Below are 25,274 nucleotides of genomic sequence, written 5' to 3' on the forward strand. Positions count from 1 at the left end.
CAGTTTGAATGCCTCTTGGAAGAGACGTGGAGGTCCCCGTAGCTTAACAACACAGTTTTAATGCCCCTTACAAGAGCCATACAGTACAGCATCTTAAAAACATTATTCCCATTATTGGGGAGTGGGTCTCCCATAGTCTTTGCTTATGCCTTCCAAGCAAAAGCTGCCAAAAATTAGGACGGAGGAACTTGCAATGCCCATTACAAGGGCCATGCAGTACAGCATATAACAAACATTATTCCCATTATTGGGGAGTGGGTCTCCCATAGTCTTTGCTTATGCCTTCCAAGCAAAAGCTGACAAAAATTAGGACGGAGGAACTTGCAATGCCCCTTACAAGACACATGCAGTACAGCATATTACAAACATTATTCCCATTATTGGGGAGTGGGTCTCCCATAGTCTTTGCTTATGCCTTCCAAGCAAGAGCTGCCAAAAATTAGGACGGAGGAATTTGCAATGCCCCTTACAAGAGACATGCAGTACAGCATATTACAAACATTATTCCCATTATTGGTGAGTGGGTCTCCCATAGTCTGTGCTTATGCCTTCCAAGCAAAAGCTGACAAAAATTAGGACGGAGGAACTTGCAATGCCCCTTACAAGCCCCATGCAGTACAGCATATTACAAACATTATTCCCATTATTGGGGAGTGGGTCTCCCAAAGTCTTAGCTTATGCCTTCCAAGCAAAAGCTGCCAAAAATTAGGATGGAGGAACTTGCAAAGCCCCTTACAAGAGCCATGCAGTACAGTCTATTACAAACATTATTCCCATTATTGGGGAGTGGGTCTCCCATAGTCTTTGCTTATGCCTTACAAGCAAAAGCTGCCAAAAAATAGGAGGAAATGCAATGCCCGTTCGAAGAGTCGAGGAGGATACAGTTAATTAAAAACAACATTTCAATGCCCCTCGGAATAACTGTGGAGTTTAGTGTGGTTTAACAAGACGCTTTTAATTCCCCTCGGAAGAGACGTGGAGGTCCCATTAGCTTAACAAGACGGTTTTCATGCACCTTGGAAAAGTGGTGGAGGTCGCAGTAGCGTAACAAGACGGTTTTAATGCCCCTTGGAAAAGTGGTGGAGGTCACAGTAGCTTAACAAGATGGTTTTAATGCCCCTTGGAAAAGTGGTGGATGTCACAGTAGCTTAACAAGACGGTTTTAATGCCCCTCGGAAGAGACGTGGAGGTCAGAGTAGCTTAAGAAGACGGTTTTAATGCCCCTTGGAAAAGTGGTGGAGGTCACAGTAGCTTAACAAGATGGTTTTAATGCCCCTTGGAAAAGTGGTGGAGGTTGCAGTAGCTTAACAAGATGGTTTTAATGCCACTCGGAAGAGACGTGGAGGTCGCAGTAGCTAACAAGACGGTTTTAATGCCCCTTGGAAAAGTGGTGGAGGTCACAGCAGCTTAATAGGACAATTTTAATTCCCCTCGGAAGAGACGTGGAGGACACAGTAGCTTAACAAGACGCTTTTAATGCCCCTCGGAAGAGACGTGAAGGTCACAGTAGCTTAACAAGACGGTTTATATGCCACTCGGAAGAGATGTGGAGGTCACAGTAGCTTAACAAGACGGTTTTAATGCCCCTTGGAAAAGTGGTGGAGGTCGCAGTAGCTTAACAAGACGGTTTTAATGACCCTTGGAAGAGTGGTGGAGGTCACAGTAGCTTAACAAGACAGTTTTAATGCCCCTCGGGAGAGACGTGGAGGTAACAGTAGCTTAACAAGACGGTTTTAATCCAGCTCGGAAGAGACGTGGAGGGAACAGTAGCTAAACAAGACAGTTTTAATGCCCCTCGTAAGAGACGTGGAGGTCCCAGTAGCTTAACAAGACGGTTTTAACGCCCCTCGGAAGAGACTTGGAGGTCCAGTAGCTTAACAAGATGGTTTTAATGCCCCTTGGAAAAGTGCTGGAGGTCACATTAGCTTAACAAGACGGTTTTAATGTCCCTTGGAATAGTGTTGGAGGTCACATTAGCTTAACAAGACGGTTTTAATGCCCCTCGGAAGAGACGTGGAGGTCACAGTAGCTTAACAAAATGGTTTTAATGCCCCTCGGAAGAGACGTGAGAGTCACAGTAGCTTAACAAGACGGTTTTAATGACCATCGGAAGAGACGTGGAGGTCCCTGTAGCTTAAAAAAAAAAGTTTTAATGCCCCTCGGAAGAGACGTGGAGGTCCCAGCAGCTTAACAAGACGAATTTAATGCCCCTTGGAAAAGTGGTGGAGGTCACAGTAGTCTAACAAGACGGTTTTAATGCCCCTCGGAAGAGACGTGGAGACCCCAGTAGCTTAACAAGATGGTTCTAAGCCCCTCGAAAGAGATGTGGAGGTCACAGTAGCTTATCAAGACCGTTTTAATGCCCCTTGGAAAAGTGGTGGAGGTCACAGTAGCTTAACAAGACAGTTTTAATGCCCCTCGGAAGAGACGTGGAGGTCACAGTATCTTAACAAGACGGTTTTAATGCCCCTTGGAAAAGTGGTGGAGGTCACAGTAGCTTAACAAGACGGTTTGAATGCCCCTCAGACGAGACGTGGAGGTCACAGTAGCTTAACAAGACAGTTTGAATGCCCCTTGGATTGGACGTGGAGGTCCCAGTAGCTTAACAAGACGGTTTTAATGCCCCTTACAAGAGCCATAAAGTACAGCATCTTAAAAACATTATTCCCATTATTGGGGAGTGCGTCTCCCATAGTCTTTGCTTATGCCTTCCAAGCAAAAGCTGTCAAAAATTAGGATGGAGGAACTTGCAATGCCCCTTACAAGAGCCATGCAGTACAGCATATTACAAACATTATTCCCATCATTGGGGAGTGGGTCTCCCATAGTCTTTGCTTATGCCTTCCAAGCAAAAGCTGCCAAAAATTGGGACGGAGGAACTTGCAATGCCCCTTATAAGAGCCATGCAGTACAGCATATTACAAACATTATTACCATTATTGGGGAGTGGGTCTCCCATAGTCTTTGCTTATGCCTTCCAAGCAAAAGCTGACAAAAATTAGGACTGAGGAACTTGTTATGCCCCTTACAAGAGCCATGCAGTACAGCATATTACAAATATTATTCCTATTATTGGGGAGTGGGTCTCCCATAGTCTTTGCTTATGCCTTCCAAGCAAAAGCTGCCAAAAATAAGGAGGAAATGCAATGCGCGTTCGAAGAGTTGTGGAGGTTAGAGTTAATTAAAAACAATATATAAATGCCCCTTGGAAGAGCTGTGGAGTTCGGAGTGGTTTAACAAGACGCTTTAAATGCCCCTCGGAAGAGAAGTGGCGGTCCCAGTAGCTTAACAAGACGGTTTTAATGCCTCTTGGAAAAGTGGTGGAGGTCACAGTAGCCTAACAAGACGGTTTTAATTCCCCTCGGAAGAGACGTGGAGGTCACTGTAGCTTAACAAGACAGTTTTAATGCCCTCGGAAGAGACGTTGAGGTCACAGTAGCATAACAAGACTGTTTTAATGCCCCTCGGAAGAGATGTGGAGGTCACAGTAGCTTAACAAGACAGTTTTAATGCCCCTTGGAAAAGTGGTGGAGGTCGCAGTAGCTTAACAAGACGGTTTTATTGCCCCTTGGAAAAGTGGTGGAGCTCACAGTAGCTTAACAAGACGGTTTTAATGCCCCTCGGAAGAGACGTGGAGGTCACAGTAGCTTATCAAGAATGTCTTTATGCCCCTCGGAAGAGACGTGGAGGTCACAGTAGCTTAACAAGACGGTTTTAATGCCCCTTGGAAAAGTGGTGGAGGTCGCAGTAGCTTAACAAGACGGTTTTAATGCCTCTTGGAAATGTGGTGGAGGTCACAGTAGCCTAACAAGACGGTTTTAATTCCCCTCAGAAGAGACGTGGAGGTCACAGTAGCTTAACAAGACAGTTTTAATGCCCTCGGAAGAGAAGTTGAGGTCACAGTAGCATAACAAGACTGTTTTAATGCCCCTCGGAAATGATGTGGAGGTCACAGTAGCTTAACAAGACCGTTTTAATGCCCCTTGGAAAAGTGGTGGAGGTCGCAGTAGCTTAACAAGACGGTATTAATGCCCCTTGGAAAAGTGGTGGAGGTCACAGTAGCTTAACAAGACGGTTTTAATGCCCCTCGGAAGAGACGTGGAGGTCCCAGTTTCTTAACAAGACGGTTTTAATGCCCCTCGGAAGAGACGTGAAGGTCACAATAGCTTAACAAGATGGTTTTAATGCCCCTCGGAAGAGACCTGGAGGTCCCAGTAGCTTAACAAGATGGTTTCAATGCCATTCGGAATAGACGTGGAGGTCACAGTAACTTAACAAGACAGTTTTAATGCCCCTTGAAAAAGTGGTGGAGGTCGCAGTAGCTTCACAAGACGGTTTTAATGCCCCTTGGAAAAGTGGTGGAGGTCACAGTATCTTAACACGACGGTTTTAATGCCCCTTGGAAAAGTGTTTTCGAGGTCGCAGTAGCTTAACAAGACGGTTTTAATGCCCCTTACAAGAGCCATACAGTACAGCATCTTAAAAATATTATTCCCATTATTGGGAAGTGGGTCTCCCAGTCTTTGCTTATGCCTTCCAAGCAAAAGCTGGCAAAAATAAGGACAGAGGAACTTTCAATAATGGCAACACGGACCACGGTCACCCTGGTGGTATAGTGGTGGTGGAGGCTGAGGATAAGGAGAAGAACATAAAACAGCCGAAATGAGGAAGCGTATAACCATGTGTGGGTGCATGTGAATACACCTCCCGAAATAACACAGTGGATTTCACTTTATGTTACTCTGCTGTCATTTGGTGGTAATGAGAAGTCTGGCCCAATCCAGCCCTTGTTCATTTTGATAAGGGTCAGCTTGTCAGCATTGTCAGTTGACAGGCGAGTGCGCTTATCAGTTATAATTCCCCCAGCGGCACTAAAAACACTCTCCAATAACAAGCTAGCGGCAGGGCAGGCCAGGACCTCCAAGGCATACAGAGCGTGTTCATTCCAAGTGTCCAGCTTGGATAACCAATAGTTAAAAGGCACAGAGGAATCACGGAGGACGTTGGTACGGTCGGCAAGGTACTCCCTCACCATCTTTTGAAACTTTCCACTCCTTGTGAGAGTACCCTGCGTCTCAGGGTCTATCCGAAGGGAGGGTATGAGAAAACTGTCCTAGAACGTTGACAGTGTTCCCTTGCCGCTGCTGGATTGGATTTGTTTCTCTCTTGCATGTACTCCTTGGTTGGGCAACGAACTGTGACCTCTGCCGCTAGTGTGTTCAGATGGGAATTTTCTGCAGCAAGGGCCTTCTGGTACTGCCCCATTTTTGTAGACCTCTCCACCTCAGGAATAAGAGAGTGAAAGTTCTCCTTGTAGCGGGGGTCTAAAAGTGTCACCAACCAGTAATGACTGTCACCCAAGAATTTGACAACGCAAGGGTCACGGTTAAGGCGGCGTAACATAAAGTCAGCCATGCGTGCCAGACTGGTAACGGGCAAGACTTCCGTGTCCTCACCAAGATGACGACTGACCATGCTCTCCTCCTCCTCCTCCCCCCTATTCTCAAGCCACCCACGCTGAACCGACGTTATGACAGTTGTACAGGTAGTACCGTCTACAGCGCATGATACAAGTTCCTGTTCTTCCTCCTCCTCCTCCTCCTCCTCTCCCTCATTGTCCCCCAATGCATGTTGGGATGAGATGAGGCTGGGCTGTGTGTAATCGACCGCTACGGCTTCTTGATCCATCTCATCATACTCAGGCTGCAATGCCTCCTCTTTAATTGTCTGCAGAAAGCGTGGCAAAAGACAGACAAGTGGAATGCTGACGCTAATGATGGCGTCATCACCACTCACCATCTTGGTGGACTCCTCAAAGTTTGTCAAGATGGTAGATATGTCAGACATCCAGGTCCACTCCTGAGGTCTTATGTGTGGAGTCTGACCTGAATATCGACAGCCTTGCTGCAGCTGGTACTCCACAACTGCTCTCTTCTGCTCACAAATCCTTTGCAACATGTGGAGGTTAGAGTTCCAACGTGTGGGGACGTCACACACCAGTTGGTGTGACGGAAGCTGCAAACGCTGCTGCAACACAGCAAGGGCGGTGGAAGCTGTAGCCGACTTGCGAAAATGAGCTGACAGGCAGAGTACTTTGACGAGCAGATCTGGCAACTCGGGGTACGATTTAAGAAACCGCTGAACCACGAGGTTAAGCACATGAGCCAGGCATGGTACATGTGTGATCTCGCCTCGCCTCAGAGCCGCCACCAGGTTACGGCCATTGTCACACACGACCTTGTCTGGATGTAGGTTCAGCGGTCTCAGCCACAGATCTGCCTGCTCTTTCACAGCTGTCCACAACTCACAAGCAGTGTGAGGTTTCTCACCTAAGCTTATGAGTTTCAGCACAGCCTGTTGCCGCTTGGCGGAGGCAGTACTGCAGTGCTTCCAGCTTGTAGCTGATGTGGTGATATCTGAGATGGAGGTTGAACATGAGGAGGAGGAGGAGGATGATGCGCAGGGGCTGTACACTGTGGGGGCAACTCTGACTGACATAGGGCCCGCAATCCTCGGTGTGGGGAGGATGTGTTCCGTCCCAAGGTCCGACTGGGTCCCGGCTTCCACTATGTTTACTCAATGTGCCGTCAGGGAGATGTACCGTCCCTGGGTTCCTGGCCACAAGCACTTGTCTACGTGTCCATTGTCAGGTGCACTCTCCCAGTAACTGCGTTGTTTAGGGCACGGCAGATGTTTTGGGACACGTGCTTGTGTAGTGCGGGGATGGCACACCGGGCAAAATAGTGTCGGCTGGGGACCGAGTACCGAGGGACGGCCACCGCCATAAGGTTGCGGAAGGATTCCGTCTCCACCAGCCTAAAAGGCAGCATTTCCAACGCAAGCAGTCGTGAAATGTGCGAATTTAGGACTGTGGCCTGTGGGGCGTTAGCTGCGAATTTCCGCTTTCGTTCAAAGGTCTGGGATATGGACAATTGAACGCTGCGGTGGGACGTGGACGTGAACGTTGATGCTGTTTCTTGAGAAACTGCCAAAACAAGTGAAGACTGAGAGGAGGGGGCATCTTTGCATGCAGTATGGACAGGGGATTGCCTTGCACACAAAACAGGGGGTTCTATTGCACACACAACAGCGGAAGAAGCAGTGGTGACACCCGCTGACACTGGTCGTGGACCCTGGGGTTCGCCCCACAAAGTTGGGTGCTTTGCTGCCATGTGCCTGATCATGCTGGTGGTGGTCAGGCTGGTAGTTTTGTCACCCCTGCTGATGCTGGCATGGCAGGTGGTACAAATGGCCTTTTTGGTGTTATCAGCAGAGTCTTTAAAAAAATTCCAGACTCTGGAAGACCTACAGGTTGTACTGGCAACGTCCCTCGTGTTGGTGTTATGTGGAACTGTTGCCTGCCTTCTGTGTGCGGCCACCACACTGCTTCTTCCTGCCTGTTGGGGTACTCTGCCTCCCTCACCCTGTGTGCTGCTGGCCTCGCTCTGCATGTCCTCCTGCCATGTTGGGTCAGTTACTAGATCATCCACCACCTCCTCCTCTTCCACTTGCGCACCACGATCCTCCTCCTCACTTCCTGGCAATTGTGTCTCGTCATCGTCCACCTCTTGTGACAAATTGCCAGCGTCGACTTCTTGTGGCCGTGGCTGTTCAAATATTTGGGCATCTCTACATGGGATCTCCTCTTCCACCACTTCAAGCGGAGCAGACGAGGGGCACAAATCTGGAAATGGACCAGTGAACAACTCTTCAGAGTGTCCAAGTGTGGGATCAGTTGCTGTCTGACGACACTCGGCATGGTGGGAGGAAGGAGCATCAGGGTGAGGAGGAGTATGCGGTCGAAACTCACGGCTACTAAGATTTGACCGTGTGGAAGACAGACCGGAGGTGGTGGTGCCCAGGTAACTGGAAGTATTATCTGCTATCCAATTAATAACCTGTTCACACTGATCAGTTCGCAATACTGGTGTTGTTCTGTGCTTTCCTAGTAATTCGGTCAAGAAGTGGGAGCGAGAAGATGTGGCTGTTGGTTGTGGCACATTTTCACCTTGGCCACGGCCCCGTCCTCTGCATGTACCATCACCAGAACGTCCAGTTCCACGTCCCTTGCCACGTGCCTTGCCCATTGTAAAGGAAGTAAAATAGCTTACACTCGCACTATCAATGGAAATAGCGTAATAAAAAGTAGATTATAACCGTGGAAGAGGAAAACCACAGTTCTATTTCACTGGCCTACACCCGACTCTTTTAAACAATCTTAACAATCAGGGAGAAACTATTACTGTTTTTCTTTACGGAAAAAATAACAAAAGCTGGATAATAGAGATTTTTTACCCTGGAACAGCAAAACCACAGTTATAATTTACCGGTGTATACCAGACTTTTTTAAATATGTATATTTGCAGCTGAACAGTGAGCGACACACTCAAACTGTTTTTTTTTAGATACAAATGGCCCAAAAGTGGATAATACAGAGGTTTGAACCGTGGAACTGCAAAACTACTCTTCTGTTTCTCTGGCCTACACCAGACTATTTTCAACAGATATATTTGTGTCTGAAAAATCAGGGAGACACTATTAGTTTTTTTTTTACGGTAAAAAATGCCAAAAGCAGGATAATAGAGATTTTTTATGGTGGAACAGCAAAACCACAGTTATAATTTACTGGTGTATACCAGACTTTTGTAAATATATATATTTTCGGCTGAACAGTGAGCGACACACTCAAACTGGTTTTTTTTAGATACAAATTGCCCAAAAGTGGATAATACAGAGGTTTGAACCGTGGAACTGCAAAACCACACTTCTGCTTCTCTGGCCTACACCAGACTATTTTCAACAGATATATTTGTGTCTGAACTGTCACAGACACACTTTTATTTTTTTTGGGTGGGGGACACCAAAAGGTTAATAAGACGGGTATTTGTACAGTGTGAAGGAGGAATAAAAATAGAGGATTTAGATGAAAAAAAAAGTATTTTTCCTGGCCCCCGAGACCTGGAGCTAAGTCCAGCAATTTCTGCAACAGGAGCACACAGGACTTTAATGCAGCGTTTGCTGGTATAACCACTGCGTCTCCTATACAGCCTGCCTGCTTGATATCTGGGATGGATATTAGTCCTGAGAAGGACTGTTTGTTTGATCTGGCAGCCTTTACAGACCCTACACTAACTATTTCGCAGTATATATCTCTCCCTAAATCAACAGCGCTGTCCCTACACTGTCTGATCCCAGCCGTCTGTGTCCAAGATGGCGGCGCCCGGTTTTAAATACTCGAGGTGACGCTGTGCTGCCAGCTAATCAATGTAATGCCCACAACCAACATGGCTGCGGCATTACAGTGACTGGCTGGTAATCCCTGCATGTTCATTGGCTCTGTAAAGAGCGCCAAACATGCAGGGCGGAGACCCGAGCTCCCGCCCAAGTAACCCGGAAATGCTCGGTGCTCGCCGAACATCCTGAGTAGCGTGATGCTCGGGCGAGTACCGAGCAGTGTCGAGCATGTTCGCTCAACACTAATCATGTTACATTTGGAGAGCCACTGATGTGCCTAAACAGTGGAAACCTCTCACAAAGGACCTAATTTTCAAGAAATTTAACCAGATACGTGGTGAGTACCTTGAACTCTTAGGTGCTTCACAGAATTTTATAACGCTGAACCAAGAAAATAAAAAATCATATTTTTCCCACAAAAATTTTGTTTTAGCCCAAGATATTGCATTTTCACAAGGATAAAAAGAGAAAATTCCCCATACAGTTTGTTGTTCAATTTCTCCTGAGTATGCTGATACCCATATGTGGTGGAAAACTACTGTTTGGACGCACAGCAGCGTTTGGAAGGGAAGGAAGGAGCACCATTCGACTAGGAACACAAAATTGGTTGGAATCGGATAACAGACAGCATAACGCGTTTGAAGAGCCCCTGATGTACCTAAACAGTGTAAACCCCCACAAGTGACTCCATTTTGGAAACTACACCTAGCAAAGATTTTATCCAGGGGTATAGTGAGCATTTTGAACACACAGATACTACGCAAAATTTGTTAACATTAGATCGTCATATAGTAATATGTACATTGTTTCACCAAAAAATTTTTTTAGCCCCAATATGTTCACTTTTGCAAGCGGTAACTTGAAAAAATTGACTACTCTGTTTGTTACTTGTAACGGGTCTGGGAGGTGGAACCTCTGAGCTATTATACAAAGGGGCAGTCTTTGTAAGGAGGCAGGTGGCTCCCAGGGAAGGCGGGAAGGTAGACACAGCAGGTGACAAGAACAGTCTCAGGGTAGAAGGACAGAACGGACACGGCACGTGACGGGAACAGTCTCTTGACAGGCAGGTGGTCATGGCAAGTGACAGCAGAGCCTCCAGGTAGGCTAGCAGGCAGGTAACAGGTGAGCGCTCCCAGGTGAGCGGGTAAGAGTCTCTGGACAGGCAGGTGGTCACAGCAAGTGACAGCCTCCAGGTAGGCTAGCAGGTGGGCAGCAGGTGAGCGCTCCCAGGTGAGCGGGCAAGAGTCTCTGGACAGGCAGGTGGTCACAGCAAGTGACGGCTAAGCCTCCAGGTAGGCTAGCAGGCAGGTAGCAGGTGGACGCTCCCAGGTGAGCGGGCAAGAGTCTCTGGACAGGTAGGTGGTCACAGCAAGTGACGGCTAAGCCTCCAGGTAGGCTAGCAGGTGGGTAGCAGGTGAGCGCTCCCAGGTGAGCGGGCAAGAGTCTCTGGACAGGCAGGTGGTCACAGCAAGTGACGGCAGAGCCTCCAGGTAGGCTAGCAGGCGGGTAGCAGGTGAGCGCTCCCAGGTGAGTGGGCAAGAGTCTCTAGACAGGCAGGTGGTCACAGTAAGTGACGGCAGAGCCTCCAGGTAGGCTAGCAGGCAGGTAGCAGGTTGGCGCTCCCAGGAGAGCGGGCAGACTGATCCATAGACAGACTGTCAGGTGCTGGTAGGCAGACTGTCGGACCGCAGGAATGCAAGCAGATCGACAGGAATCAGGCAGGTATCAAGCAGGAATCTGGCAGGTAACTGGCAGGTATCTGGTAACGGGACCTGAGGGCTGAAGCAGAGTTGAAAGGCTTTGCAACAACATTGCTCGGGCACCTCCATTTTGGAGAAGGTGCCTTATATATGGTGAGATCCTCCGGCCATTGGCCAGGGACTCCTTAGGATGGCGCGCGCGGCCCCTTTAAGAGAGGGGGAGCGCAAGCGCACGCGCCCTAAGCACAGTGGCCAGGAAGCAGCGCTCGCTGCCAGCAGAGCGGGAGGAAGACGCCGGGCACGGAGTGGAGAGGTGAGGGGAACGCTACAGTACCCCCCCCTTTAGGCCCCCCCTTTTTTAGGCCAGAGAGAAATTTATCCAGGATGAGAGGGGCATGGATGTTCTCCCGGGGCTCCCATGTTCACTCCTCAGGACCAAACCCTTTCCAATCCACTAGAAAAAGGTCTTTCCTCTTACCCTTTTGGTGCCAGAATGTTCTCTACCTCAAACTCGTCTTCAGCGGAAACCGGAGCAGGAGGCGTACCTGTAGACTTGGAAAAAGAGTTAAGTACCACAGGTTTGAGTAGAGATACATGGAAGGAGTTAGGGATCCGCAAGTTGGCCGGGAGTTTCAATTTATAAGCCACCGGGTTGATTTGCTTGATAACTTCCAGTGGACCGATGAACCGAGGCCCTAACTTGTAAGAAGGAATCTTGAGCCGGACATATTTGGACGAGAGCCAGACTTTATCTCCAGGACGGAATTGCGGTGGATCCAGACGTCTTTTGTCAGCCTGATTTTTCATCCGCTCGGAAGACTGAAGAAGTGCGGATCTGGTACTCTCCCAAATGGAGGAAAATTCACTAACAAAAGATTCCGCAGCCGGGTTGTCCACCGAGGTGGAGGCGGGAAACGGGATCCGAGGATGCTGACCGTAGACTACAACAAACGGGGATTTGGAGGAAGATTCACTCTCGTGATTATTGTAGGAAAATTCGGCCCACGGTAAAAGATCCACCCAGTCGGAATGGTGAGCATTAATAAAGTGCCGGAGATAACTGGTTAAATTTTGGTTGATCCGTTCTACTTGACCCTTGGACTGTGGGTGATAAGCAGAAGAAAAGTCCAAGGTGACCCCCAGCAATTTACACATGGCTCGCCAAAAGCGAGAGGTGAACTGAACCCCTCGGTCGGATACAATGTGGAGAGGAAGACCATGAAGACGGAAAATATGATGTATAAAGTCTTTAGCCAACTCGGATGCAGACGGGAGGCCTGGCAGGGGAACGAAGTGAGCCATCTTAGAAAAGCGGTCAGCGACCACCCAAATGACTGTACAACCGGCAGAGACAGGGAGGTCCGTTATAAAGTCCATAGCTATATGCTGCCACGGGGCAGCAGGTACAGGAAGAGGAAGGAGGCGGCCGGCTGGCAGGTGTCTCAGAACTTTGTTGCGGGCGCAGGACACACAGGCAGAAACAAAATCTATTACGTCCTTGTGCAGGGTAGGCCACCAGTAATGCCGGGTAATAAGCTAGAGGGTCTTCTTCTGACCAGCGTGGCCAGCTAGCTTAGACGAGTGTCCCCAGTGTAGGACCCTCTCACGATCAGGTACTGTTACGAACGTCTTTCCGCGTGGAAGACGATTTAGATTCACGGGGGCCACCTGCATTACTCTGGCGGGGTAGATGATGTGCTTAGGCTCCTCCTCAAGATCAGAGACCAAAAAGGATCGGGACAAGGCATCAGCTTTGATGTTTTTGTCTGCTGGGCGAAAATGAAGAATGAAATCAAAGCGGGTGAAGAACAAGGACCACCGGGCTTGGCGCGGGTTAAGTCTCTGGGCGCTCTGGAGGTAAGCCAAGTTCTTGTGGTCCGTGTAAATTATTACCCGGTGAAGAGCCCCCTCGAGCAGGTAACGCCACTCCTCCAGTGCCAGCTTAATGGCCAATAATTCTCGGTCTCCTATAGAGTAATTGCGCTCGGAAGAGGAGAAGAGTTTGGAGAAGAAGCCGCAAGTTACCATTCTTCCGGAAGACGACTTTTGGTTAAGTACCGCTCCGGCTCCGGAGGAGGTAGCGTCAACCTCTAGGAAGAATTGTTTGTTGCAGTCCGGACGATGCAGCACGGAAGCGGAGGAGAAAGCTTGTTTTAAGGAAAGGAAGGCCTCCTCTGCTTCGGGCGGCCATTCTCTGGGATTAGCGCCCTTAAGGGTGAGCGCAGAGATAGGGGCAGTCCGGGAAGAGAAGTGCGGAATGAAGAGGCGGTAGTAGTTGGCGAAGCCCAGGAACCGCTAAATAGCCTTCAACCCCTCTGGTCGGGGCCACTTCTGGATGGCAGACAGTTTCTCAGGATCCATTCGTAGGCCGGTCTGAGAGATTATGTAGCCCAGAAACAGAAGCGAGGTCTGCTCAAAGAGGCACTTCTCATATTTTACGTAGAGGTGGTTCTGCCTGAGCCTGAGCAGGACCTGACGAACGTCCCTCCGGTGAGTGAGGAGATCCGGAGAGAAGACTAAGATGTCGTCCAGGTACACCACCACGCAGGAGTAGAGAAGGTCACGGAAGATGTCATTGATCAACTCTTGAAAGATGGTGGGAGCGTTACAGAGCCCCCCATCTACAGCGGCGACAGATAAGGGTACAGTCAGAGGTTTGGTGGGAATGCGGTATTTCTCTACCAGGGTCTGAGAAATGAGATTTCGGCAGCTCCAGAGTCAAGTTGAGCCAGTTCAAAATAACGGTTCTCCCCGCAGATGATAGAGACCGACAGCATCAGAGATGGAGAGGGTTTACTTTTGTCTAGGGCGACCTCTCTGAGCGATCCTAGACACAGGCGTTTCCCGACCTCTCCGGGCAGGAACGGATCCGATGCTCCTTACTGCCACAGTAGAAGCAGCTCCCCTCGGCACGGTGTAATTCTTGACGGGTTTTGACCATCTTTGTCTGGTTGACCTGCATAGGCTCGGATGAGGGCGCCTGGGGAGTAACGGAGGAAGTGACGGGTCTCTGGAAGGTAGGGGCAAGGCGTGGAAACCTCCTCTCACGGGTGACCTCTTTGGTGCGCTCCTGGAACCGGATGTCAATCCGGGTGGCAAGTGTTATTAAGTCGTCGAGAGTGGTAGGAATGTCCCGACCGGCAAGTTCATCTTTAATATGGCCGGACAGACCCTCCCAGAAGACGGACACCAGGGCGTCGTTATCCCAGGCAAGCTCCGAAGCAAGGGTATGGAACCGTATGGCATATTGGCCCACGGTGAGACTTCCTTGGCGGAGGCGTAGCAGAGATGAGGCGGATGAGGTCTTCCGTCCTGGTTCGTCGAAGACTTTCCGGAAAGCCGTGAGAAAGGCTGGCAGGTTGGACACCAGGGGGTCTCCTCTCTTCCATAGAGGATTTAGCCAAGCCAGCGCCTCCCCCGTGAGATGGGACATGATGAAGGATACTTGGGCTCGGTCGGTGGAAAACTGGTGTGCCAACAGTTCGAAGTGCAGAGTGCACTGGTTAATGAAGCCCCGTGCCTGGCCGAGATCTCCGCTAAAACGAGGCGGGGCGGAGAGGCGGGGACCGGGAAGAGATGCCATGGTATTGATGGGCAGCGGCGGTGTCGGGGTAGTAAGTGTGCGAGTGGAGGCAGCTCCCGATGAGGTAGTCAATGTGTCCAGGTGGGAGTTAACACTACGCAGGTGACTCAGGATGGACTCCTGTTGGGACCTCTGATGGGAGAGTTCATGACATCGGTCCGAGAGCGAGGGAGCTTGGGTGCCACCGGGTTTCATGGCCCGAGCAAACTGTAACGGGTCTGGGAGGTGGAACCTCTGAGCTATTATACAAAGGGGCAGTCTTTGTAAGGAGGCAGGTGGCTCCCAGGGAAGGCGGGAAGGTAGACACGGCAGGTGACAAGAACAGTCTCAGGGTAGAAGGACAGAACGGACACGGCACGTGACGGGAACAGTCTCTTGACAGGTGGGTGGTCACGGCAAGTGACAGCAGAGCCTCCAGGTAGGCTAGCAGGCAGGTAACAGGTGAGCGCTCCCAGGTGAGCGGGCAAGAGTCTCTGGACAGGCAGGTAGTCACAGCAAGTGACGGCTAAGCCTCCAGGTAGGCTAGCAGGCGGGTAACAGGTGAGCGCTCCCAGGTGAGCGGGCAAGAGTCTCTGGACAGGCAGCTGGTCACAGCAAGTGACGGCAGAGCCTCCAGGTAGGCTAGCAGGCGGGTAGCAGGTGAGCGCTCCCAGGTGAGCGGGCAAGAGTCTCTGGACAGGCAGGTGGTCACAGCAAGTGACGGCAGAGCCTCCAGGTAGGCTAGCAGGCAGGTAGCAGGTGGGCGCTCCCAGGTGAGCGGGCAGACTGATCCATAGACTGACTGGCAGGTGCTGGTAGGCAGACTGTCGGACCGCAGGAATGCAAGCAGATAGACAGGAATCAGGCAGGTGTCAAGCAGGAATCTGGCAGGTAACTGGCAGGTATCTGGTAACGGGACCTGAGGGCTGAAGCAGAGTTGAAAGGCTTTGCAACATCATTGCTCGGGCACCTCCATTTTGGAGGAGGTGCCTTATATATGGTGAGATCCTCCGGCCATTGGACTCCTTAGGATGGCGCGCGCGGCCCCTTTAAGAGAGGGGGAGCGCGCGCGCGCTCTAAGCACAGTGGCCGGGAAGCAGCGCGCGCTGCCAGCAGAGCGGGAGGTAGACGCTGGGCACGGAGCGGAGAGGTGAGGGGAACGGCGTCCCTGCCTAGCAGGAGGCAGGGACGCCGACGCTACATTACCTTCTTTCTTCTGAGCGTGGCGATGCCTCACATGTCATTAGATACCTCTGTTTGGACAAACGGCAGGGCATGGAATAGAAGGAGCATTATTTGAATTTTGAAGCACAAATTTGGCTGAAACAGAGTTCTTGACATGCCAAAACAACGGAAACTCCACAACTAACTCATTTTCTAAACTGCATCCCCTAAAGAATTTATTTATTGGTTTAATGAGTCTTTTGAGCCCACATTCTATTAAATTCAAAATTAGTGTGAAAAAATAAACTTTAATTTTTTTATCACACAAGTGTCATTTTTAGGACAAATTTTTCATACACAGTAGAGAAAGGTAAGGAAATGGACCCCAAAATTTATAGCGCAATTCCTCCTGTGCTCAAACATAACCCCATTAGTATAGTTTGACTGAACAGTCAGGCCCAAAAGGGATGGGCACCCTGAGGCTTTTTAGGTCATAAATGCATATATATATATGGGGTACAATGTCCCCAGCATCACATTTGCCAGTAAATATGACTATGCTGTGCTGACAAAGCCACATACCACTGTTATTTCATAGGAGCTGAAAAAAATTGCATTGAAATGAAAAGCAACATGTTTCAAACTGGAGGAGTGTAACAATGTTGCAAAGGTGAGCAAGTTCACATGATAAAAGAACATCCAGGGCTGCTGCCACTCTTTCTTTTTATTCATTTTCCTTCTTTTTAAAAGGGACTAGTTGTACAACGTCTCTGTAGACCAATTAATCCCTATATGAGGGACTGATGTGCCATGTAACGCTGGCGCACTATAACAGGTCCCTGCCCGGCAAGGTAGGAACCGCCATGTGCGCAGAACAACCCATTCTTTTACAGAGTATATAAAGAGGCAGTATGCCACGGTACATGTGGACAGTTTTAGCAGGTATAAGGGGCTTTGTAATACCCGAATAAAATAATAAGAAAGCCCATTCTTTATATACCAGGAACAGCTTGTGTACTAGGTGTCCTCCGAGAAAAACAGCCATATCTATGTCACCAAATAGTGCAAAGATTCAGAATGGTTTAGATGGCACGGCATAATCATAAACTGGCGGAAAAAAGGATGCCATTTCAGAAAATTACCCTCACAGTATGTAAGGGTATAGTGAGCATTAACTTTTTCAACTTGTTTTTTATGTATACCAGTATATAAATGGGCAATGAATAAATAAAAAGTGAATCAGGAGAAAATGGCAGAAGGTGACAAGGGTAAAAACAAAAAAATCAACACTGTTATCCTCGGGATGTGTGGTAGCGACATAAACATTCCCTAATGAAGTGGCCAGGTTTATTAGGACAAGTGTCACACTGGTAGCTGATTTCCCTCCTAACTCCATCTTTGTAACACACCCTGTAGCTCTTTTGGGGTCTGCCTTTTTTGATTGTAGGTGGAACTTGTGAGGGAAAAGGCTGATTGAGGACAATTCTGCTGGACTTACTAGATAATTCTCCCCTCAGCCTCCCTTGGTCACCAAATATGAAATGTTCTATCACATTTTCTTGGAACTCAAGGTAAGATCCTAGGTTCCCAGTTTTTTGGTACAGCACAAATGCGTTATATATGGCCATCAGATGGTAAGATTTTTGTACCATATGCAAGACTTGCAAACAGCAATGTATGGCTGTAGCATCTGGTCCGCAAGATCCACACCACCCATACATTTATTGTAATCCTGTACACAGGCTTCAGGACACTAGAAAAATGTGATAATTAATAGTGACCTCCGAGCACGTGTATTCAAAATGGTAAAGGATTGGCGCAGATAAGAAATATTAGAGTGTGGATGCGAACATGAAAAGTAGAATATGTATCATGTCACCTGTTATATATTCATTTCTCCTGACACAATCAGGGCTACATCTCTATAGGATACTGCTGGAAGAACAGTCACCGATGCTGAGCAGATACGTGTATGGAAAATGGTTAATCCCCTCTGCTAATGTTTATGTATCACTACCATACTATGATTTCAAATTACATATACTACACTCCTTAACATTGAAATTGTAGCACCAAGAAGGAATGCTGGAATTATGGGAATCACAGGATGGATAGATATGTCAATAATATGCAAATGATGAAAATATGGAAACATAATTATCAAAAAAAATCGCAATTTATTCAGTATCGAGTGTGATCACCATGTGCAGAAATCTCCGCACTTTCCCTCCCTGGATGCTATCAATGAAGTAAAAAAAATGGATGTCTGAGAAATGTTCTGGCACTTGTGGGGATTTTCCATTGTTTAGGCACATCAGGGGCTCTCCAAACGCGACATGGCGCCCGCTCTCAATTCCAGTTAATTTTGCGTTCAAAATGTCAAATGGCGCTCCTTCCCTTCTGAGCCATGCTGTGCACCAAAACAGTGCTTTTCCCCCAACATATGGAGTATTTGCATAATCTGGAGAGATTGCATAATAATTTAGTGGAGTCCATATTCTCCTGTTACCCTTGAGAAAATAAAAAAAATTTGTCTAAAGTAAAATTTTTGTGAAAAAAAGTTAAATGTTCTTTTTTTCCTTCCGCATACCATTAATTCCTGTGAAGCCCCTGAGGGGTTAATAAAATTTTTGAATGTGGTTTTGAGCACCTTGAGGGGTGAAGTTTTTAGAATAGTGTCATTTTTGAGTATTTTTGTCATATAGGCCTCTCAAAGTCACTTCAAATGTAATGTGGGCCCTAAAAAATGGTTTTGTAAATTTTGGTGGAAAAATTAGAAATTGCTGGTCAAATTTTAACCCTTATAACTTCCTGCCAAAAAAAAAAATTGTTTCCAAAATTGTGCTGATGTAAAGTAGACATGTGGGAAATGTTATTTATTAACTATTTTGTGTGACATATCTCTCTGATTCAGGGGCATTAAAATTAAAAGTTTGAAAATCGCTAAATATTCAAAATTGACATTAAATTTCTGCTTTTTTCACAAATAAACACAAGTCATATTGGAGAAATGTTACCGCTTTCAGAAAGTACAATATGTCACGAAAAAATATTCTCAGAATCAGTGGGATCCGTTGAAGTGTTCAAGAGTAAGTACCTCATAAATGGACAGTGGTCCGAATTGTAAAATTTGGCCTGATCATGAATGTGAAAACAGGCTTGGAGGCTGAAGGGGTAAAGTACAATTTAACAAAATTACTCACCATTCCATCATTTTGGCCTTTCCTGTCCTTTCTGAACGTAGTTTGTCTACATTTGTAACCCAGTCATGGCTTTTGTCCAGACAGGTTTCCGTAATGCCCAATTTTTATTATCTATAACAGATATGAATAATTTTTCTTGCAGCAGAACAAAACCCAAACTGATCAAAAAATAATAGCACCCATGGCTCTTTCCTCCATATCTGCATCCTGTACTGATGCTCAGCCTATATTGTTGCCTCCTTAAGGGTTGCTAGGCAACTTCCTTATAAGGTCATATGCCGCTTTAAGGTAAGAACACAAGATTCCATTCTGACATCATTATGACATCACAATTAAACATCAGAACTTATACAAGGGTTTACACTCCCAACGTCAATTTTATACCCTGGTGTCATTGCTGTCAGTGATCAGCTGCATAGCTATACACATATTGACTGCGCTTGAATTTATTTGGGATTGTTGAAATGTCTGGAATTCCTCCAGACAGACTTCAGGTGTTAGCACTACTCCAGGGCATTCGTACCACCTATGACCCTGACTTTGTGCTACCACTACCCGATGGTGTCCTCAGCTTCACTTTCCGGCTGGTTATGGAGCTAGTGAGAGATTGCCTGACCAAATACCACCAAGGTCGAATAAGCTCAGAATATCTTGAGCATTTACAGCAGAACATCTGGACATTAGTACAGCAGGTAAGTAGCAGACAATCTGCACAAATCATAGAAAAATAATAATAATAGACAATATTAATGGAATACAAGTTTAAGTTTAACCTGTACCAAATATCCAGATAAGAATACCCGGGGAGCTGTAATAGGGTGTACAGGCTACATTAGTTGCTGTGCAGATACTTACTAGTATTTGCTGTACAGATGGCAAGAGTAACATGTTTGGTGATATAAATGGCCTCCTCCATTCTGCACGTTCTCTCATGATTTTCCTTTCTTGTTCATTCTCATCTCTATAGGCCGAAGAAAAATCCCAAAGTGGAGAATTGGCCTTTATTAAACAACTTGCCCAAAATGTCCTGCTTGTGCTGGAGTATCCGGCCTACTCTCTGGAGCGCCTGGTAAGGATCCATCATCTTCTATATCTCATGTCCTTGTTGTCTGATCTTCTCCAGATTACCGTCATATAGCAGAAGGTCAGATGTGTGATATTAGAGGCCTCCCTGTCCGCTCTAGGCAGACACAGGACATTTTATGGCCGCCTGTCTCCGCGGCTCCATCACCTGTGATGGCAGTCTGTACTCAGCGGTGCAGAGTTTGTATTGCCCCCTCTGTCTCGCTCGATCATCACAATCTTCCTTCTGGTAAATGTTGCAGTCCTGATAGAAGATATTAGAGAACAGTGGTAGATACAAGTCCCTTATATATGAATGTGGATTTACTGGAGGGAGTAGCGGCGTATATTCCGTCCTATCCTGAAATTATCATGTAAATCCATCCAGTATTAGTCCATCTTGCCTTGTGGTAATTTAGTGTTTGTGAAATGTTATATTAATTGTATATATTATATCCATCAGAAAACATCAGAAGGTGACTCCGAGGAGGAGAAAAACCTAAATATCGCTGACCCCGAGACCAGTCAGCCGGGGCTAAACCCTGATCTGATGGAAGGTAAGCCGATCATCTAATATTCTACATTCTAATATCAAGTTATAGAGAACGGCAGAGAATATGGAGATTTTCTCTTCATCCTCTGTATGAGGCTGCTGACGGCTCATGAGCCCCCTAAAGACTATAATGGAGGGGCTCATGTAATTCTGCTCCTCTCCTCTGGACTCTTCTCATGTCATTGCTGTGACTCGATCAGATCCTGAACAATCACACATTTATAGCACAGTATATATGTATATGCGATAATTATATACAGTGTGTAGAATATCCATATACCCAGTATTATTCCATATACAGGGGTCTCGTCATTTCCTTCATTACATGGATGTGTTATATAGTAAGTGCTGATATAGACTAATACATGACGTCTCTTCATTATTTTATTATTATTTCAGGAATAACTGAGCCGGAAGACTCTGATGGTGGAATATGTGAGACACCAGAGATCATCCAGGAATCTGCCAGTGTAAGTATCAGAGGGACGTCTGTACATCATCAGATGACGGGTGTGAGTTACACATCCCATATTATACCCCATATGATAATGGGATAGCACGGTTCTTCATATAGATCAGACCTATTGTATGTGATGATGCATTATTATTATTCTGCCTCCTCTGTGTGATGTCCCTTATCCTCCCCTGCAGTACAATGATATATGTGTATGGGGGATATCCCCCTCTAATATAATAGTTTCTGCGGAGGGTCCGGCTTGTATCACATCCTCTACACATGCTGCAGTGTAATCAGTGAGGACATCATATAGAAGTGAGACCTTCCTGCATCTGGGTCTTTTATGCTCCTGCGGTTTCTATGTCTTATTGTCATTTCTTTTTCCTTTTTAGACCTTGATCGGATCATTAAACCCATTGAGACTTCCTTGTAAGAACGACTATAAACTGATCAAACTGATCAGCTTTGGATCTTTTGGGTGAGCTTTATTTTAGTATAATATGTATTTCCCAGGGCTCCTTATGATGATGCCTATGTCTCTGTGACCTGCCCATGTAATATTCCCATAGACAAATTATATGAGTCCACATCACTGTCCACATCTATCACTATTCAGGTCAGGTAGGATGTGACGTGGATGAGGTGATCATTTGAGGAGTGTTGTTTTATGTAATTTTAGACCTGGATTTCTAGTGACGCCCAACATGTTATATCGACCATTAGTACAGGAGATCACTTGATGAGGTCTATAGACTCATTGTTAGTAAGAATTCATAATAAATCTTGGATTTTCCTCCTCTCAGGGCCGTCCACTTAGTGCGCCATAAAGACACAAATCAAGTATGTGCTATGAAGAAAATGGACAAGCAGAACCTGAAAGACCCAAAGGAACTGGAACGAGCCTTTTTGGAGAGGGACATCTCAATCTTTGCTGATTGTCCCTTTGTGGCCTCCATGTTCTGCTCCTTTCCTACTAAGCTTCATCTGTGTATGGTCATGGAGTATTTACCAGGTAGGACACATCCATCGTATCTATATCCAGCCCACGTCAGCTTAATCCTAGCACCTTATATACCCAGAATGTGCCCACATGGACGGGTACATTTCCTCACTGCATTTGCTATGAGTTATTTGTTGCAAAGATGCCTGAAAAGTCAGTGATCTCTGTGAACATCTCCCCTGTATGTCCTCACTGAGCTTGGAAGCCATATCCACTATGGAAAAAAAGCTTGTAGATGAGGCCCGGCTGTGTCTCTTTGTATAGGGTCACTCTGCAGTATACAGTATATCTTTATGTAACAGATCCTGTCCCAATGTCTCTGCTTATTTCTCATTCACCCTCATCATGTGTAATTTACATTGGAACAAACCCTCACGTGTCATATTTGCTTTGTCCTGTAGGAGGAGACTGTGGCAAGCTTTTAAAGTACATGGGTGCTTTACCTGTCCCCCTGGCCCGTATGTATATTGCGGAAACTATTCTTGCTGTGGAATACCTGCACAACTATGGTGTGGTGCACAGAGACCTGAAGCCTGAGAAGTAAGTGACCCCTGTAATATAATACAGGGGAAGAAAGTTTGAGTTCGTTATATAGCCTGTGGGTTATTACTTGGGGCTGACACCATCTTTTCTTTCACAGCCTCCTGATTACATCAACAGGACATATTAAAGTCACAGATTTTGGGCTTTCAAAACTCGGCCTAATGAGACCAACATCTGACATCTACCAGGCTCCATTTGAGAACACCACCAGCGAGTTCCTTGATAATGAGGTTGGTTTTACTTACAGGATCTTCTACTTCATCTCATCTCTTTCTCCTTCTCTGATAATTTCTCATGTAGAAAATATTTCCTCTGATGTTACTGTATTTGTTGCAATTATATTTATTGATCATTATCTCATTGTTCTGTTGGTTTCCAGGCTGTTGGCACCCCTAAATACGTAGCTCCAGAAGTCATCTTAATGAAAGGATATGGAAGGCCTGTTGACTGGTGGTCAGTAGGGATCATCCTATATGAATTTCTTTATGAATTTACACCATTTAATGGAGCTTCCAAAAAGGAGATTTATCACAGTATCCTTAGGGGTAAGTAAAATCATCTGAATGCTATGTGATCTCACAGTTATTTAGCTTGCTTGATTCTGTGGTTTAGTTCTAGCTTTGTTATGGAAATTGATTTTTAAGAAAATGAATGAAGACGGTTTCTGTAATATTTGTTTTTTATATAACAGATGACATAACTTGGACATATGATAAATACTCTCCTCCCCGCGATGCTCGGGGCATCATAACTGAGCTGCTCAGAAAAAATCCAACACATAGACTAGGGACAGGTAATATAATAGTATTCTTTATGACTTATTACACTTCTGTGACCAGAAAAATGATCTAGTCCATTGGGATCAGCACTGAGATTCCCTACTCTACCTAATTTCAGTATATATCCGTTACATCTTCAGTTTAGATTAGCATAAACTATACAGATATGGAGCAGTTTCTCTTACAATGACTTAATCACTTTATTTCTTGTCTTCCTTTTCCAGAAGGAGCAAATGAGGTCAAATTTCATCAATTTCTGCGTTACTTAGATTTTGACAACCTTCTAAGTCAGAAGCCCCTGTTTGTTCCTGATCTAAAGACAGATGAGGACACTCGCTACTTTACCAGTAAGTAAAATGAGACATCATCTACAGGAAACTGCCGTGTGTCTTGTCTTTCATTTTATGTGAAAATGATTACCCATCATTATTAGTGTTAACATGGTGACTGTCTGACCCTGGTCTTATACTAATAATCTCTGATAACAATTGTATTTTGCAGCTCGCTCCAGAACATACAAACATACTGATTCAGATGAGGGCGACACAAGTGGGGAGAATGACTGGACAGAAGTCCAGAATTTTGTATCATCTTCTGAAAAGTTTTCTAAAGTAAGTATGTAATGAATAAAATGTATAAGGCCATGTGCACACAATGAGTGTTTGATGAGTTTTTTACCTCAGTATTTGAAAGCCAAAATCAGGAGTGGGACAGTGAGAGGAAAAGTATAATAGAAACACGTCACCACTTCTGCATTTTTCACCCACTCCTGGTTTTGGCTTACAAATGCTGAGGTAGAACACTCACCAAATACTCAACGTGTGCATGTGGCCTAAAACCTGTAATTAGAAAAAAGTTATAAAATATACCTATTTTATATTTCTCTGCTTCTTTTAGCTAATTACCACCAATACCGTAATGATGAACAATGAAGAGAAGCCTATGTCATCTTCACTGTGTTCCCCAGAGAACAGCAAAAAACGCTCAGACATGTGAGTAGATTATTATCATTATTGTGAGATTCAGTTCTGATATATGTCAGATCCAAATACAAGACACGAGTAACACAAATCTAAATCCAGCATCCACCACCCCATGATTGCTGATCTCTGTGGATCTGGCTTGTGATAACACTGCAGTAACAGCTGATCAATGTGACCCACTATTCATTTCCAGTTCACTATGGCCAATATTACTAGTTATACTGCATTCTTGATGTTAGAATGGGGTCCTGAGCAGGGTGCCCCCTTCATTGTGTCCTAATTGGCCTTACATACAGATGTTCTTCCATTTTTATATTGTTTTTCCTTGTAATTTATTTTTCTTTCTTCTACAAAACAGGCAGAAAGAGTCTTCATCTTCCAAAACTGATGATGACAATCATTGTTTTCCTGCTAAAACCAGCGAGTCATCCTCGTCCTCAGTGACAGGTATGTACAGGTTTATAGGACATCCTATTATAGCCTATAATGCAAAAGTGTAATGTGAATCTGCACATGAAGACTCAGGAAATTACTTATTACTATTACTTTATTCCCGCTGCCCCCCTGATTATTCTGTTTTTTGCTTTGTTAAAATCCCCCATATGAATCTAGAGTTATGGGCCTTTTTTATTTAGTGCTAACCTTTATGGTCTTTACCAAGGGGGCGTGGCTCACAGAATTCTCTGGGCGCGTATCTTCAGGCTGCTCTGCAATATTAAACTGTGAGCCATGCCCCCATGGTACAGATGATTACAATTAGCGCTAAATAAAAAGGCCCATATCTCTGGAACCGTATGGCAGATTTTAACAAACCCAAAAGCAGAATACTCTGGGTATCAGCAGAAATAAAGTAAGAGTGGATCCTGGACTCTTTTGATCTGGTGACGGGTCCTCTTTAAAGTTACACTGAAGTTTTATGTAACTGATTATATAATAACACTGCGGCTTGCTGAATATAGCGTCATGTTAATAGGGGAACATATTCCCTTTGGGAGACCCCACATGACGGCACATAGAAAACCTACAGGTGCATA

This window comes from Phyllobates terribilis, unplaced genomic scaffold (assembly GCF_046119375.1).
Source record: "Phyllobates terribilis strain yellow unplaced genomic scaffold, ASM4611937v1 Scaffold_3__8_contigs__length_932513732, whole genome shotgun sequence".
Taxonomy (NCBI): domain Eukaryota; kingdom Metazoa; phylum Chordata; class Amphibia; order Anura; family Dendrobatidae; genus Phyllobates; species Phyllobates terribilis.